This window comes from Corvus cornix, chromosome 1, assembly GCF_000738735.6.
Source record: "Corvus cornix cornix isolate S_Up_H32 chromosome 1, ASM73873v5, whole genome shotgun sequence".
Classification (NCBI taxonomy): Eukaryota; Metazoa; Chordata; class Aves; order Passeriformes; family Corvidae; genus Corvus; species Corvus cornix.
The window spans coordinates 9,360,546-9,378,647 of record NC_046332.1 but is presented as its reverse complement, the minus strand read 5'-3'; the positions used below and the strand labels follow the sequence as shown (position 1 = coordinate 9,378,647).

The following is an 18,102-nucleotide window of genomic DNA, read 5'->3' as shown; positions in this document are numbered from 1 at the left end:
TCTAGGATTTATTTACTGTACTCTGAAAAATCCTTTTTTGAAATCAGAAATATTAATTGCCCTGTGTAGTTTCTTTGATCTGATCTTTAGTTTAGCATCTGAATACTTCATAAACCATACCACAACTGATTTTTACAGCTGGAAATAGCATCAGAATTCAGAGATCAAAATAAAAATATTCTCTAATTTTAGAATAGCCAAATTATACCTTATTCTTTGGGTGGTGGTATATTATCTACAAAATCAGTTGTACCACACACAGCTATGCCTGAGTCCTCTCAGGACTGTCAGTGGTGCTTATATATCTCTGCTCTGTCACCTCCCAGGAGTAATCTCTCCATGTCAGATTTAGGTCAGTTTCTACTGAGAAATAGTTGCACTCTCACACTGCTCAGAAAATGAAGTCATATGCAAATGAATGGGAATCAGATTGCAGTGAAAGTCTTCAGACAAAATTTATTAGTCTCTGGCACATCAATCAGTGGCTGTGCATAAAAGATACATATCAGATTGAACCTTTCATAAAGCATGAAATTTACAGTACCTATAACATCCTTATGCGTAAACTTAAACGTGAATTGTGAATGTTTGCAATTATCTAGGAAATGGCCTGCTCTTATAATTATTAAGGCAAATGTATAAACCCTGCATGAGAGAAAACACGGTTTTACTGCTATTAAGAGACAATTTAATGTATGAAATGACATTAGCATGCTCAAAAGATGGCTTTCAATCATTCACATGAATGTTACAAGCCCGTTGTATGAAACTTCAAAAAGAGGGTGGGCAATTTTGCAGGATAAACCTTAATGAGTATATTACTTGCACATTGCAAGTAGAGCACAACAGCTATCTCCTGTCCTAAGAAACCACCAACTGTACAAATTTCCTTCATATATCAAGGAGTGAAGCTACTTCTATAAAGCTGATACAAAAATTTTGTTTGAAAAACTAATGCCGATTTTCAAGTCTCATTACTTAATATTGCTTAGATGTTTCTCTCCCACTTCAGGAGCTGGGAGTCTGGGAAGAACAGAAGGGGAAGGAGTTTTGTTCCTGGGGCCTCTCAGCGCTCTGCAACAGAATGAGAGATGACTTAGACTCCCAGTTTCCTCTGGCTGGGTGAGCTAAAACCAGGGGCCAGACTGGTAACCAAACACTGGATACCTGGAGGGGACAGTGCAAACACGTGGAGTACAGACCTGTCTGAAAATGTCTGGGTTTATGTGCCTGTCTTTCTTCAGATGCCTCTCCCATAGCCACAGTCATCTTCCTCAGTTTTATCAAGAAGACTTCATCCTCTCTTTGAGGGTGAATACTTCAAAATTTTCATGCACTTCATCCTCAAAGAGAAGTTTAGAAAACTTCCCAGAGCTATTCCCTCTTTCCATGTACCCTCCTGCCATACAGCTCCATAACTATTCCAGTTGGTACAACAGCTACAGTTTTTATCATAGCTCTAAGGCTGATGTCTGCTTTTTGGAAATGTACTTCCACGTCCAGAAATAACAACAGCAGGAAAATCTACTTCTGACAGCATAGACCTGATCCTGAATTTTGAGGATTGGCTGGCTGTTAGTGTATTTTCACTAGAATGTTGCTTCTGTGAAAGTGACACATTTTCTTGGTTCAAGAGAGCCTGCATCAAATTCATAGGAAGGTATCCAGAGGGTAAGTGCGGAAAACCAGAGACCTCCTATAATTGAACATATTTCATATTGTCTTTTCTGTAAATACTTTGCCTTTTTCATTATGGATTATTTAATGTCTGTCAGAAGTCAAGAGCCAGTTGTGCTGTAGCTGTATTTCTGACTGCCTGATAAATATGAAATCCAGTTTAATTTATGAGAGGACAGGTAAGTGCAAGACCTTGATACAGAAGATACATGAATGACCAAGGTCAAAACCAGTAATCGACTTTTGTGTTTAGAGCTTAAATAATAACTCATAATCAGTAGAGATAGGAGAGGAAATGGAGGTCAAATACTGGTAGAAAGACTGTAGCAGCAAGTGCAGTTGTTATTCAAACTGACAAAGTAAATATTATCTCAGTGAATGGTATTCACCTTTTTTTTCCCAGTTCCCATTTTTGATATGCAATAAAATGTTACCAGCCTGAACTAGAACTGCTTATCTGTTAAGTGAGGGAAAAGTGTTCATTTGACACTCATACAGACACAACCTGAGAGGGAAATCTCATTTGTCTAGACAGGTTCCACCACTGAAAAATAACACCCAAGCTCAGTTTTCATTGTTGCATAAACATGGACAGATTTCAACTTCCATTTTCTACTTGAATTATCATCTATATCTCCAACCATAAAAAATTAAAACTATTTCCACATTATTAAAAACAAATTCTGTCTTTCTGTGCTAGGGGCTTCCATAGTTTCATATTCTCTGAACTTTGATAAGTCTCTATTTGAAAGAAATTTCTATTAGGAGGGAACCCCAGAGACTATCTGCCTCTGAAATTTTCTAGTGTTGTGAGATGGTATAGTTTAGATTCAATTAAGTTCATGAAAGAAGAGGTGCACGTCTTACCAAAGAAAATAGAATTAAGAGTATTTGTTCATATTGTTTTCTTGGCCCATACATTGAATAAAGAGATTCAAATCTGTAGGAAGCCATTCTCAATCTGGTTGGTGCCTGTATCAAGATGGACATTTATGATCCATGGCATAAGACCCCAGGAGAAAGACAGAGCCTCAAGCTAAAGTCTAGGTGTAATAGGCTATGAAAAGACCAAGGTGGAGCAACATAGAACAAAATCTATCTTTAGTCAGGGAAAAATCTGGAAAGATAAAGGATTTCTGAAGTGTTGGCTGAGTTGCAGACAGATATGCACAAGGATGAAGTGGTGCTTGAAGTGGTGCTCTGTTACTCAGAGTCGAGGCAAGAGAGGAGTATGAGCAAAAGTAGAATTAATACACTCACCTGGACACATCCCATAGGGACTGCAAATATTGGAAGATCACTGAAAAATGTGGAACAAAACCCAAGAAAATTATAAGAACAGAGAAGAGAGCAATAGGGCTCACTAACTGTCTGTATGTCACCCAGCAGCATGGCTGATATTCCCATTCAGAATGTGCTCAACAAAATATTTATAAAGGGAGCTTGGTCATTTATGCTTAAATAGCATAGGAAGAGATAAAGATTTGGAATTGATATAATGTCAAAATGCTTCTTCCTGGTATGTTGCCTCGTGCATTTTGGTTGAGATTTATTGCAAACATTAATATCAAACACATAAATTGTATGTGGAAAGTTCCAACAATAGAAAGAAAAGCTCTGCTTCCTTATGGATGGCGGTCTACTCTCTTCAGATTCTTGGTCACATAACGCAAAAAAAAACCCCCAAACCAACACATTGCTGACCTGAATTACAATGAAAATAATCTCTTCACTATGCAACTCTATCTACATGAAACATAGGATCCCTTAACCAAATATCAGAATGAGGGAATCAATCAATCAAATATTAATTGAGGAGAAGGATGAGAGTTATTTTGCCTGCAGTCAGTGCTTTAAAAGCAGATACAAACTGTATATCAGCAATATGGATGTCTGATATAATTGAATTTAACAGTCTTTTTCTTGTATCCAACATGCTGACAAGGTAAGACAAAAATCTGACCCAAATTTATTAGAATTAATAAAGTCATATCCTTGTTTGAGCTTAGAATATGGAGTGTATTGTGGACCAGTGTGACTTCTGGCATCACTCTACTGCTGATATCCTTTTAAATAAAGGAAATCAGAGAACACTAAAACTTGCACAGAAAGAAGCCCAGAGTAGACAAGCACAGAACACCAATCCAATAAGCTGTGGCAGGACAGCTGACATCAAAAGGAAATGCTTTGCTTCATTTTTGATGTCATCAGCTCTCCAAGCTGTCCTGGAGTTTATGAAAAGCAACTTGTAGAATCAGTGAATATACACTGATTAGTAATGGATCCAACTCTACCCATCGAAAATTAATGATAAGATGTACAGAAGTGCACAAAATTATTTGAGTGATGACTTGTGTGGAGAAGGGAATCATGATGATGTCTGAAATGCACATGTACTTTCTTTTGACTGCTTTCCAAATTATCCAAAACATCTTCAGGATACTTGCCAGCAGAAAAGTATTGTGCTATTTTTGACTGGCATATTCAAACAATAAGTTTCTCTCCTAAATAACAGAAGTTTGGAAAGCTAAGGTATAATGCAGAGTGGAGACCATCATCAGTAAGAACATCACAACCCATACTCTCAGTGAAGTTAGATCAAAACAGAATAATGGAATAATTCAGTCAGATTCAGAAGTCATAGAGTCCTGCTCCTCCACTTCAGGCAAGGTCATCTTCAAGAAATAATTAATTGCATTTTTGGAGAAGAGAGCTTCCTAAAATAACTCTGTATTCAGTGGCAAGGAAAAGAGTGGGAGTGCAAAAGAGAGAGAGGATCCTCCTTTCAGTCAAAATAGGGCTTCCTTTTATTTATTTCCACCTGTTCCAAGAAGGTCTTTTGCAAATTAGAGTTTAGTCTCTTAATGACTAAAGCTAATCTTTGTGAATATCTCCTCATGTTCCTAATATGTCAAGGATTTCAGAAAAAAAGTAGTTTTCAAACTATTAATTTTTTCTCATCTTTTAACAAAAACAAGCAAACAAAAAATCCACAAAAAATCTTATTCTGATTTTTTTTTTTTTAAATATTGTAGGTTCATTACTAATTTCATGCCCCCAAACTCCAAATGGGAGAATATTTTAATATTTAAGTAAAGGCAATGAAGGGAAGTTTGTGGCCTCCTTAACTTTTTGTAAGACTGCACTGTACAGTGGTTCCATGTACCAGGAATTCCAGAGAAGATACATCAAGTGGGGAAAACAAATTAGTATGGATATTATAGGCTAAGATGCTGATGACAGGTACAGTTAAGCATTTCCAGTGGGATTTAGGGTAGCAGTAGTCCAGAAGCTGTAAAAATTCTTACAGGATACTAATGGAAATCACACAGCTGGATCCTTCCAGAGAAATTCAGAAAACATAACCCTAAGAGCGGATTAAATTACTACTTTTAAGATATCTCTTATTGCTGTGCATTTTTCACATCTCTGGACAACAATATTAATGCTGTTGCCCCTGAGCCACACTTAGTGGAGCACCATTAACCTTCTTGTATCCTAGGAATCTGATCCCTGGCTCCCTGGTGGAGACCAGAGCACACATACATGCACATGTACACACAGACACCTTTCACAGGCACACACACTCTTACAAGACCATTCAAACAATGTGAGCAAAGTTTAAAATTTTTACCAGAGGCAGGCATTGTACTCAGATGGCAGCCAATAGATCTAATGCTGCTATCAAGTACACAAAGTGCATTTAATAAATCTTCAGTTTTCAAATTAATTTCAGGCAGCACTGCACACTCTTGCATCTACCACTCTCTTATGTACCTGGATTGTTTCTTTCTTTGACATAATGAATGCCAGAAAGTAACCCTGAAGCACTCATTTTGCATCATAAATCACAGTATCTTTTTAAAAGGGAAAGATAATTACAACAAAATAGCAGTTCAAAACTGCTTGGAATTTACTTCTTACCTTTGACAAATAGCAGAGAAAATAATTGCCTAAAGACAATGTACAACATTGATTTAAATGACTTGTTATGCACACATAGTGTATTCTGTGAAAACAACCTTCTTTCCAAAAAAAACCACCAAACCCAAAAACAACAAAAAAACCCCCACCAAACATGAGAACTCTTCAAGCTCCTGACAAATTAATTTGTTGAGGGCAAAACACTGCACATTTGTTATTCCTTCTCTATTTCTTAAAAGCCTGTGTGTCACATCTCTTCTACCCACTGTATGTATATCTGTGCTGCAGTTTATTTTAAAAAATGCTTCTTTTTTTCAGTCTGCTTTCTTATTGCTGCTCTTATTTTTCATAAGGGTTGGCTTTCCTTGGCTTTTTTCCTCTGTAGCTCTTTTAGTTTTGATGAAGATGCAACAAGATGCCATGGTTATATGAACCACTGTGTTCTTGTACTGTTTTGTTTGTTTACTCTCCTTCTGGTGTGGAATCTGTCTTTACAGATTCTGCTGCTTTTGCTGAAAGCTGTTTGAGGTCATATAAAGTTAAACTCGAATATACAATGATCTCCTCCAATTGCTGCCCCAGACAATGCAATATTATTTGAATCCCATAATAGCCATCAGATGGTACAAGACTTCCCATTATGAGCAGCCAAGGAGTGTTGCCTTGGTCTTATTTTAAAGGACTATGAGGGAAACAGAGGCAAAGTAATCACTGTCCAAGATTTCTAGCTTGAAGATAGTTCAGGTTTGTCTGTATGAGTCGTTGTTACTTTTGTAATTACTTCAGCTGTTATTTTTAGACAGTTGTGAAGACATACCCTGCATTATGTAGGGGTGGTGTTTTGCCTTTCTTCTGCTGTTCTTCATCCCCAGTCCTTTCTCTCCACCTTTCAGATCCCACATACAATGCCTGAAGTCTGTTTCTCTAGGCCAGCAGCTCCATTAAAATCACTGAGGTTTGCATCTTCAAGGAGTCTGGGCAAACACTCTGCTTTACAGGGCCAAGGTTTATGAGAAAAAGTTTTTCAGTGGCTCTTCAAGAGCTATCAGAGTGTGGCTGCTACTTAATCTGAAGGTCTTCAGATGCTGCTGAAGTGGAAACTACACAAAGGATGGAAAGGGCATACACAAAGTAGGTAAGAAGGTCCACCTGCTACTTCCCTGAAGTGGGATATGGTCTGAGGGATCTGAACATAACTCTGTTCTCTTCCAAATGTTCTCTTTGCTTTCTTCCCCACAAGAAAACTCTCTTTGACCTCTTTTGTGGATTTGATCCTTAGGGGCAACCAACTTCATTCATGCACATACCAAGCTACCCAAACCTTCTTCCTCATCCACCCTTCTGTACAATGAATTTGCCACGGCAGATCCACCATACTCTGGAAACAATACTCAAACTGCAAAATAAAGAACATAAAGTAGTCTTTAGCATGTCAAGGTTTCACAAAATACTCTCAGCAGAGATTATTTAATTGTAGTATTTTATTTTTCATAGAGGAAAACTATATGTGCCAATTAAAAAGATGAGAGGCCCTGGGCAGAAACAGATGCACAGGAAGTTCCACCTGAACATGAGGAAGAACTTCTTCCCTGTACAGTGACCAAGCACTGGAACAGATTATCCAGAGAGGGTGTGGAGTCTCCCTCACCGGAGATATTCCAGAACCATCTGGATGCAATCCTTTTCCATGTGCTCTGGGGTGACCCTGCTTGAGCAGAGAGATGGGACCTGATGACCAATTGTTGTGCCTTCCATCCTGACCCATTCTGTGATTCTGAGATAGCAACACAATGAAATACCTCTAAGAATTACACTTAGGTTTATGACTTATTAACCTAGTAGATTTATGTAATGAATTTACAACTGGTCTATAAATTCTCACAAGCCGTTGAGTAACTATGAATTTAATAGTGATTACAAAATTATCTCTTACAATTTACACTATTATTCCTTTTAAACTTTACATGTGGTATTAAAAAATTATTACCCCTTCAAATTAGGAAAAAAAAAGACATTTTGAATTTATTATTATAACATCTACCCAAAGTAAATTTTGATTATGCAAGTACTTCTGGTTGGAGCAAGAGAAAATCATAAATATCAGTTTCTGCTAAACAGCTTGGTGTTACAGAGAAAAGCATCAAACTAGGCTTCATTTCCTGGACTGAAAATCAGAGGGGCAGGAATGTACTACCACAGACATCAGTGAGAGAAGGAACTAAATTTTCTTCTTTGGGGGTCACTGAACAAAAGGGAAAAAAAAAAGGTACCCCATGGCACATGCACAAAGTTGGGTAATTTTGGAGATGAGCATTGTTGTAAATCCAGCGTTCACTGGAAGAGAATGCAGAGGGCAGGAAGGTGAGCTGATTAACCACCATGGGACAGTATTGAACAAAATAAATGTTGCAAAGGAAATTACTGAAAAATCCAGGAAGGGCAGAAGAACCAAACTTTAAAACCCAGCTGACAATCTTTTCCTGTTTAAGGTTTCATTAAATTCTTCTTAATCTTTTAATCTGTCCTTCCATAGTAATACTCTCAACATCCTACTGTTCTGTCAATGCACAGAAATCAAGCTTTATTAAAAAAAACAAGAAAATGGTTCATTGTCAGTATGCTCACAAGAGAAGAGTGTTCTACTTACAGTGAAACACAGTTGAAATAAAGCCCATTTTAAAGACTTTTTTTTTTAACAAAACAGCAACAGTCAAACAGAAGTGACAACAGTGAGAATACTAAAGTCACAATGGAAATGAGAGCTTCCAAATAATCTGCAAATATGGAAAGCAAAATTTATGTCCTTAGACATAGTACTACAAAATTCATCATTGCTGAGGCATCATTTTGGTGACATTTTGTAGCACAGCTTTTCATTAACAGGATGTTTCTTTTCCTTTGTTTATTTATTAGTTGTGTGGTTTGGCAACAACTATTATAAAAAAGTTCTCCAGAACAAAGTATCACTTACTTCTTTTTTTTTTTTTTTTTTTTTTTTTTTTTTGGTATTAGAAGCAAACATAAATGAGGGTCTTTCTCCTTAGCTGCATAACTAATACTCAGAATAAGAAATTAACTGACAAATCAGTGGCTCCTCTTGGACTGGGTCCCAGGGAACCCCTCTCTAGCACTGGCCACTTTCTGAGGCTAAAGCTCAGAAACAGAATGACTTGCCTTAGACAAAGCTTCCTCCAGTCTGTGTTTTATGCCTGAAAGCGCAGGAGGGTTTTACTTCCCCTCAAAAAAAAGCCAAACCAAACCAACCAACCAACCAAAAAAAGCCCCCACAAAGCAAATATACAATGTCACAGGATGCCTTTGTGACCTCTCTCAAAAACACCATAAAATATCTAATTTTGTGTCACAAAGCTCTCTGGCCTTACTGTCATCACGACAACATATTTTGACAGATACTTTGATCAGTGTAAATGTGTCACTCATCTAATAATTATGTTTGTGGAAACAATTTCTTGAAATCAAGTTAGGCAACAAATTAGAATTGGAAGTCAGTGCAGCAAGAAGTGGACATTAACCAAACAAAAAACAGAGGATCTAAACAAGTCTGAACTGCACATGGAGTTTAATTTCTGTACTTGAATCCAAATACTAACTCCACTACTATAAAGGACTGAAGAAGCATTCAAAGTGAGTATACTCAGACCTTGGAGCTCAGATTTTAAATTCATGCCTATAGGATTTAAACTGTCGTTCCTACAAGGTTAAGTGAAAACACTTCAAGTGACTTTCAGACAGGCATTACTTTGTTGAACATTGCTGCAGTGATTTCAGCAACAATAACAAAGAGAACATTCATGCTTGGCTGAAAACCTTCTAAGATTTACATGAATGATGTGCAAAAATGGTTGAGGAGAGAAACACTTGAACCAAATATATCTAAATCCTGATCTCCTGAGAATAGACAGACACCTTCGGGTTATGCCTGACTGATATTGAAAGGAATATTCTGTAGAATGTCCCCTCCTTCTCATATTGCAGAATGCTCTTTGACAAAGTGTTACTGTTACCTTCTCAGTCTCAAGTAGGTTAGGCATGTGTTTTTAACATATTGTTTGCATTTGAAGTGTTTTTAACACATATACAAGCATAGAATTACGTCAGTAACCATGTTACATAAAATACAGGCCACACACCTTGATACAGGTTTGGCTAAGTAGTTCTGACAGGGAATAAAACAGCAGGAAAACTATCCGGAGTGGCAGAAAAAGTACAGCTTTCTACAAGAACAAATAGCAAAATGAATTATTCTGCAGTCAATAAAAATAGTATATATATTTCTTTGCCTTATTTAACTTCACCTGAAGACTACCTGGAATACCTGGCTCTTGAGTTTATGCTTATTGTTTCCAGCTGGCAAACCATTCCCATGCAAAACAAACAAAAAATTTGTTTCCTTGTAAGTTTATATACCATAGCAAACAAATTTCTATCCAGTCAATGTTACTTATTTCCTCCTAATTATGAAACGCTAAATAAGGCTGTTATTCTCTCCCACTCTGCTACCCAAAAGCCAAATTTACTAATTAAAGGATCCTTAACAAAACCAATTCTCCTTTTCTTAATCAGTTGGTTTCATAACGAATTTTTCTATCACATTCCAGATAACCCATTCTGACCCCAAATAAAATGTTCAGTTCTGCCCCCAGCATTCAGTAGTTCTCAGCCAGTTCAGTTTGTCAGTTCTTCCAGCTCCCCTTCCCTCCTCACACAATTATATCCAAGGCCACTTGTTCCCAAAGGAGTCAGCATCCAAAACTCCCACCTATGAAAACTTTACTCATGTAAGTAGTTTTTTGCAGCAAGATAAAACTAGGATACCAGGCATCTAGAAGGAAGTGAAACTGCAGCTAACTCTAAAAATACATATACTCTCAAACGACGTAAGATTTAAAGAGCATTTAGCTTCTTAAAAGCATGGCAAAATTATTCAACTAGAAGAAACAGGTCTCTATTAACTACCAGGCAGTGTAAAAGAAACTTTTCAGACCTACACAGAAACGATAAAAAGGCTGCGATCTTGGAGGAAATAAAACCACAGACTTCCTACTGTTTAAGAACAAAGTATGACAATCATGAGCAGTAGAGAAAATGTCATTGAAGTTCTATGAGGGAAAAGCCCTAAGTGTGTATCAATCAAGACAGTATCAGGGGGAAAATGGCTTCAAACCTCCAGCGGCTAAAACCCACAAGGTATACTTAGAAACAAATGCTCACCTTGAAAATCTAATGCAGAAAGAAAAAAGGTTTAAATAATCAGTTTGCATGCTTAGGGATTCCCAGAAAGGTTTTCAGCCCATCCTGTGTGAAAGTCTATGCTGGAGCATAGCTATGGCTCTTGCTGTCAGGGTGCATTCTCATGGAAATTTCTCACTGAATCACTCAGTGGGCACATTTACATGGCAAAAAGCTGTAGAAAAATCTCCCAAAGCCAGAGGGAAGTTATACTGCCAAAACTGTTAAGCCCTAAGTGGGTTTCCAAATAAAATTCAGTTGCTCTATTGGGTGCCACTTGAATGAGTCAACAATAAACTAAGACGCTAGTTAAAAAAAGGCTTTTTAATGTGGAAAAGTATCTTTCAGTTTCTGAATCAGCAATCCCCTTGGGAATAAACTGAAAGGTGAGACTTGTGAAAGGCTTTGTCCAGTTTCAGCCCAGTGCCTTTCATATATTTAGAGATGCATTCTACTGTTGCTGCATATCAAGTTTGCGGCTTTAGTGTCTTTTTCATCAGTTGCACAGAGCAAAAGAAACATTTCTTTGGACTTTAGACAGCTTTTTAACGTTTGCTGTATTGTGAGTAAACTTCTAATATACAGGCCCATTCATGGACTACTTTCACTCCCTCTCTGTTAACTTCATCTCACGCCTTTTCCTTCACAAGTTCGCCTGTTTGAGTACATGAAAAGTTCGCAGAAGGTAAGTTTAAAATGAACTTCCTTCAGTGAAGGGTTGTTGTGGAGTTTGCAATTAATTCCATATAGTAATGACTCTTTGGAGGCTCACTGTTTTTTCATAATGATCTTCATCATTGGTTTTGATCTGTATTACTTTATGTAAGTAAGGTTAAAAAGACTTTTTTTTCTAAGACCCAAACATCTGGGATCTCTGGTTGATATATTGTTGATGGCGACTTTATAAAACAAAAAAAAACACAATAAAAAATGCCAAAAAAACACCAAACAAAAAAACACCAACCAACCAAAAAACCCCAGAACCAACCCCCCCCCAAAAAAACCCTCAAAAAATCAACCATGTACACACAGCATTGTTGTTTGCAATGAATGCTACAAGACACTGGAGTTGAAAATACGTGCTGGGTTAAATTCTTCTCTAAAAATACCAGTAAAGTACTCAATATGAATCGTGAATCTTAAGGAATGCACTTATGTTAGCTCATCAAAATATTCCAAAATATTATTTCAACATTATTAAACAGTTAAAGAATTGGCCTTCCTACCCTTTACCTCTAACAGATGTGTTATGTAAGAATATTTTCTCTTTGGTAACTTAAATAGTAAGAGCATTTAATCTTATCAAGGACTTCCAGCAGCTACAACCTAACATGAACAACTCCCTTCGTCTGCTGAAGTTCACCCTTAAAGACCACAAACACAGACTTCCATGGAGAATTTGCCCATGTGACTCTATGTTTCTCTCTGTGATATTTCATGTGCACTGTGACATTATTTCACATGTGTTAACCAGGCTGCCTACTTGTCATGTTTTACTAAGTTAGCAAGGCTGTAATTGGAGGGATGGCTCCTAAGAGATGTGAGATGTGGCCACATGTGAAGCCTAGTCTGGTTTGAGAAGGGGGCAATATTTGTGACAAATGCACATTTCAACCTCCCACAACATGATAAGTGTCAAAATCTCAAATCTCCTATTAAATGAAAAGCTTCATATGCAATATTACCCTATTTTATACTTAAATATATATATCTAAGTGTTTATTTATGACCTTTTCTTTCCATATAGGAAAGAATATTTTACATCAGTTACAGTTGTGCAACTGGCCTTACATTCTGCCTAATATTCCATTTCATTACAACTTGGTTCTTTATAATCCTTTCTTTTCTGTTTAAATGTTTTGTTGCTATTTAAATTTCCCATTTACAGAACATAAAGTCTGGCTAATAACAGCAAGAATTGACATATACCAACATAAGAATAGGGCTGTATACATCATCCTTTCAAGCACAAATAAAATCCACTGCCAAATCTTCTTGATACTCACAGCAAGAGTTGAAAAAAGAAACCACCCATCTGCCATGAAAGGAATTTCTCATGTTGATTATTTCCCAGTCAAACAGGATAGATGGATAATAGCACTGAAAACAGTGAGTGAAAAAGGGACTAAGTTTTAAATAGCATAAATGATAGCAGCAGAGAGACAAGGTGGCTTTAATCAGTCAGCCAGCACTAGGCAATTTTAAAACCTGGCAGCTTGCAGTGGTTTTCTTAGCTTGTGGTATTTGAAGGACATTGATATACACATCAAACAGAATTTAGGACATGCATTGTGGAGGTGCCAGTTGAAGCTTTATGTGCAAGCTAAATTTGGAATTCAATCCTTTTATCATACACAAGACATACAAAATCTCTCCTACCAACTTTCCACTCCTTTTGAATGAAGAACAATTTTTGTTGGAGGATTTACAGGTAAATGTGTTCATTAAAATCTGTTCTCTAAACCAAAAATTGTCACATACTCTACACCAAAGATTTAGTATGGCTCAAATTACAGGGCAAGCTTGCAATGCTCGTGTCATTTTATTATTCATAAAATTTAACATTAATAATAAAGAAATGCCAAATTTCTTAAAGTGGCCCTATTAAAAACCACAAAAACACCCCGACCTCTTTTCCAGAGGTGGAAGGCATGAACAAATATAAATTCCCAAATCTTGTCTTCTATTTTCTTGTCTGCTTTAACCTTCCTGTTGCTTTCACCCTGCTCTTTCCACTTTGCATGTTTGAGCGCACACATACCCAAACCCTCTCCTCTTAGTGGTCACATTACCTCACTGGAAAATATTTCAATCCAAATCCTTCTGTCTTCCTGAGTGTGACCCTTACTGAAACAATAATTTTTGCCATCATTTTTAATAGTTAATCAGCCAATCAGCAGGAGTGGTTGCATAATCTCTTCTCCAGGAGACTGTCACAAAGGCTGTCTCCAACAGGTCTAAGGAAAATAGCAAAATTTCCTGTCCTCCTACAATAACCTCCTGAAAGCAAGTTGGTAACATCACTAGTATTGTTGAAAATGGAAGATGACAACCATTTTGAAATGTATTTCTTTGTGTACAATCTGTAAAACATCATTTCCCTGAAAACTACTGCTTAGGGGATGACAATGAAAGACTTAATGCATGTGTTCAGGTGGCTATGTTGTCCCATTTTCTCACGCTTATGAAGAAATGACATATTTCTCCTTGCATGGGAATTGCAAGATATCTTCCTGAAGGGATACATGCTAATGACAAACAAATAGAAGTCCCTGAAAATGAAGAAAGGCTCCAGCCCAAGCAGCCATTTCCCCAATCTGTGAACTGAACTCTTAAATCATCATATGCAGTCTTTATAGAAAAGCTGTGGTGCACCAAAAGTTATAAACTAAACCCTGTTGCTTCACATTTTATGTATTTTGCATTTGAAATAGCAGGAAATATTTTTAATTTGTTTTTAATACTATCTGAGGGGAAAGAGTGGGTAAAAAATTTAACGCAACACACTTTAGGAAGAAAGGTAAGAATGATTTGGAAACAGACTTATAATGAATGCTTGAAAGATGAAAGATAATTACTTCTAGCTATGTTCTGAATGCTTCACCTGCCATGAAAGGGAGCAATAAACCTCTGGCAAATATGCTTGGGAAGATGTGACTAAGCGAAAGGGTTTGCCTCTAGAAATAAATTTAGGATATTGAAGTGCTTTGAAGATAGGAAATCCCACCATAGTTGCAGGTACAGTTGATCCCTGGGGGGGACTTGCAGCCCAAGATGTGGAGGGGGAACAGTGTCTCGTGCCAAAGTGTGCAGAGTGGGTGGAGGCTGGTCCTGCTGGTACCAGGCTCTGAAATGGAATTCCCCTCCATAGGCAGTGACCAGCAACCTCCTGCAAGGGCAACTGGCAGCCAACACCCACTTCTAGGCAAATGCACTACAAATTCCAAAATACTAAAAGTCTTTTTTTCAATATATTTAATGAGTCCTTCGTGACTCTTTTAAGCAGCCAAAGGATTTCAGTCAGGACTGCAGAGCAGTGGTTTTATATGTATGTAAAACTTTACTCCTTTCCCCAGGGGGGTAGCTGCTGCCCTCACAGTCAACAGGAGCCACAGGTGCTTCAACAACAAATGCAAAGCTGTAGTCTTTTGAAAAGGAAATATAAATGCCTGAGTTTATTTCTGGCCTTTACCTTAGGCAACTGTTTCTGTAGATGTTTGTACCACCATGCTGCATAAAACTGGTGAAAAACTAAGGAGTCTTTTGGATGGAAGGCATGATACAACTGTTAGAAATTATTATCTTTGTTCCCCAAATGTCACATAATCAGGAAGGGAAAACTTTCTGTGAGAAATATTACTGCTTCTAAAAGATCAACACTGATTAAAGAGAATAGCCAAACAAGACCCTAGCTATTCTAAATGTTTTAACTTCCTGAGATCATGATTCTTGAACCTATACTATGAATACATTTTCTTATGCATATCAGCAGTACAGACTCAAGGGGAAGGGAAAAAGAAGAGAGAAAAGAGAAGAGAAGAGAAGAGAAGAGAAGAGAAGAGAAGAGAAGAGAAGAGATTAATTCCTTCCATCAAAACATAACATTTTGTACTGACTGCAGTACTTGGAAAACCAACGAGTGTTAAAAAAATGAAACTTTCTGATTAGTCACAGACTCTAGTTACTGTGCAGTAAACTAGATTAGGCATTCATGGTGTGTTGGCTACTCCATTGAAATTTCTCAAGTTTTCAGCTTGCAAATGTTTAGCCTACAAAAAATGTGACGAGTAAGTTACCTGACTTGTTTGGATAGTAGCATGCACAGAGTTATTTCAAAGTCACTGATCTGTAACTTGTTTATCCTGTGGTGACTTAGAGTAGTTTGGAACAGTTTTGCTAGTTTGTCTGGTGGAGATCACTCAAAAAAATTGATCTAAAGAAATTAAATACCTTTACTGTGGCTTTGATAAATCTCACTAAGTATTCACAGCTAACTGAAAATATTCATTTTAACTAAGTTGAATTTAATTTTTTTCACTTCCAAGAAAAGATCAGATTAAAAGCTATATAGAAATTGTTTCACTTACATAAACCGAGACAAAGATCAGATGAAGGAATAATCCTAAAACAAAACACTTTACAAGTGTATACTTTTGTCTCTTTAATTCTCAGAAATCTTTATGGTTTCTCCTAAACTATCCTTACCTTCAGAGCACTGAGAAATTTATTTGATTACTGTATAACTAACAGCAGCAAATAGTGCTGGATAAAAGCTAACTGGACAATAACTGCTGCGCTTCTCCCATCCTTCAAAGGAATGACTTGTCTTTAGGAGAGTCAAATTTATATTCACCAGCAACACAATCAATATTTGAAAATTTGCCAGTCTTTTTAATATTAGATTTGCTAAGGACAAGGCAGAAACACCCAGAGCCTGCAGCAGAAATGTGTGTAGTGTCCTCTAGCCTTTAAGAAGTCTGTTAACTACCTTAAGTCACTGGTGACCAATTAACCGATTTCAGAAAGGTCTCATGAAAAAATCCTCATCGTGATACATCTGAAATATTTGCTCCTAGAACCATTTTCTCTGCAGAATGTATGGGTTTAAATATCACTGAAGCTCAGATAAACTTAAAGATTGGCTTTGGAACACAGCAAAATCATATTGTGGTGGTTAGGTGGCAAGACATTAGCAGAGGTTATCAATGTCAGCTGCTGTTATCCAGCACAAATAGCTGCGAGGACAGAGCCCAGGTTTCCAAAAACATGCAGAGAATGTGCACAAACCTGGGCAGACACACAGAGTCATAGATACAGATCTATGTGAAGGCACATGCACACATTGCACATATCTGCATGGCCAAAAATGCACAGAGACTCATGCACACAGATGCACAAACACATACCCCATCCAGAAAGGCAGCAGAGGTTCTGGATCTGCCACAGAAGAATTCTGAACAGCATCCAATAGGCCTAAAATCCATAGAAAACCATGGTTCCTTTTGTGTCCCAATAAGTAAAAAAAAAAACACCACAAAAGAAAAAAAATTCAACCAACCAATCCAAAACAAACAAACAAGAAAAAGAACCAGAAATAAAAGCAAAATTACAGAACAAGTGGGGCACTTGTTTTTCCCATTTTTATACTATCTCTAGTGGCTGTCCCAAGTGATTTCTTTTTTTTTTTTTTGTGATCTCTGTACTTGTGTCAGCCTGCACAGCTCCTTCCTTTAGTAGCCTTCATTTTAGTATGGAAAAGAATTACTTACTTTGCCTTTGGCTGTGGTTTCGCTTTTCAGAGGAAAACTGAATCTCATGCCAAATCTATTGCCCAACACACAGATCAGTAAAGGTGATGTGGCCGGTGACACTGATAAGGAGGGGCTGCAGGAGCCCTTCTGCTGTGCTGCTGGGCCCAGGAGTCCAGACAGAGCTACAGCAGAAATAGCAGAAATGGCAGAAATGGGGAAACTGTAGCAGGACTGGGGAAACTCACAGAAATGGGAAAATGTAGCAGGACACAGCAGGCACCACAGGGAGAATTTCAGTGCTTGGGCTGATGTCACTGCCCTTGCAATCAGTCCTGATCTTTCCTAGGGAAAAGGCAGAGCACCAGAGGGAAGCAGTTCCTGGGTTTGATCCATGACATAACCTTGACCTAGACTATCCAGCTTTCACAAGAACAGCAGACAAGATTAGATACTTGAGAAAATTAATAAAATCCCTAGTTTAATTGGCAGCTGCTACTGTTATTAAATAGATCATTTTAAAGAATGTGTTTCTGAATCAGTAAGGTTGAAATGTAATTGTGAATGTGCTTATGAGAAACATTTTTTGCAAAGCCTGTAAAACTGTGAAGATTAGGCTGAAGTATCCAATGTGATCAATATCTTGCAATCGCATTAAGGCCTCAGGCGACAGGGGCCTTCCTTCCTTTTCATTTCCCGTTTTCTGTTCCTAGGCACCATCATAGGCAATCAGAAATGAACAGAAAATGAATTTGCTACAAGCTAGTAGTATTGTAAGTGGCTTTGATATAAGTGGAACAAGGGTCGGTAACTTCTAAGCCCCAGTAGCCTGATAAGAATATTAAGTCTACCATTTATCCCCAATGAGTGCTTGATTAGCCATACAGTGCTCTGCTGACAGAGTTCACTAAAAATACATTATGCTAATAACACTTGAGTGCCAGCAAAACTGGGGAAGCCCCAGATTCAACACAAAGAATGAGTCATTATGGTATTTACCTGG

At 37.5% G+C, this 18,102-nt stretch overlaps 1 long non-coding RNA gene across 2 annotated transcripts; it reads right to left on the bottom strand.

The window, feature by feature from the left end:
* Positions 1-430: 430 nt before the first annotated feature.
* LOC109144565 lies at positions 431-16,822 on the bottom strand. 2 transcript variants are annotated; one of them, XR_005603962.1, is made up of 2 exons: positions 16,758-16,822; positions 431-6,997 (listed from the first exon to the last, which is right to left on the bottom strand). It is a non-coding gene; the product is annotated as an uncharacterized LOC109144565 (long non-coding RNA). The 2 variants fall into 2 exon arrangements; XR_002045409.3 differs by lacking the exon at positions 16,758-16,822 and adding an exon at positions 10,834-10,964.
* Between the last annotated feature and the right edge of the window lie 1,280 nt (positions 16,823-18,102).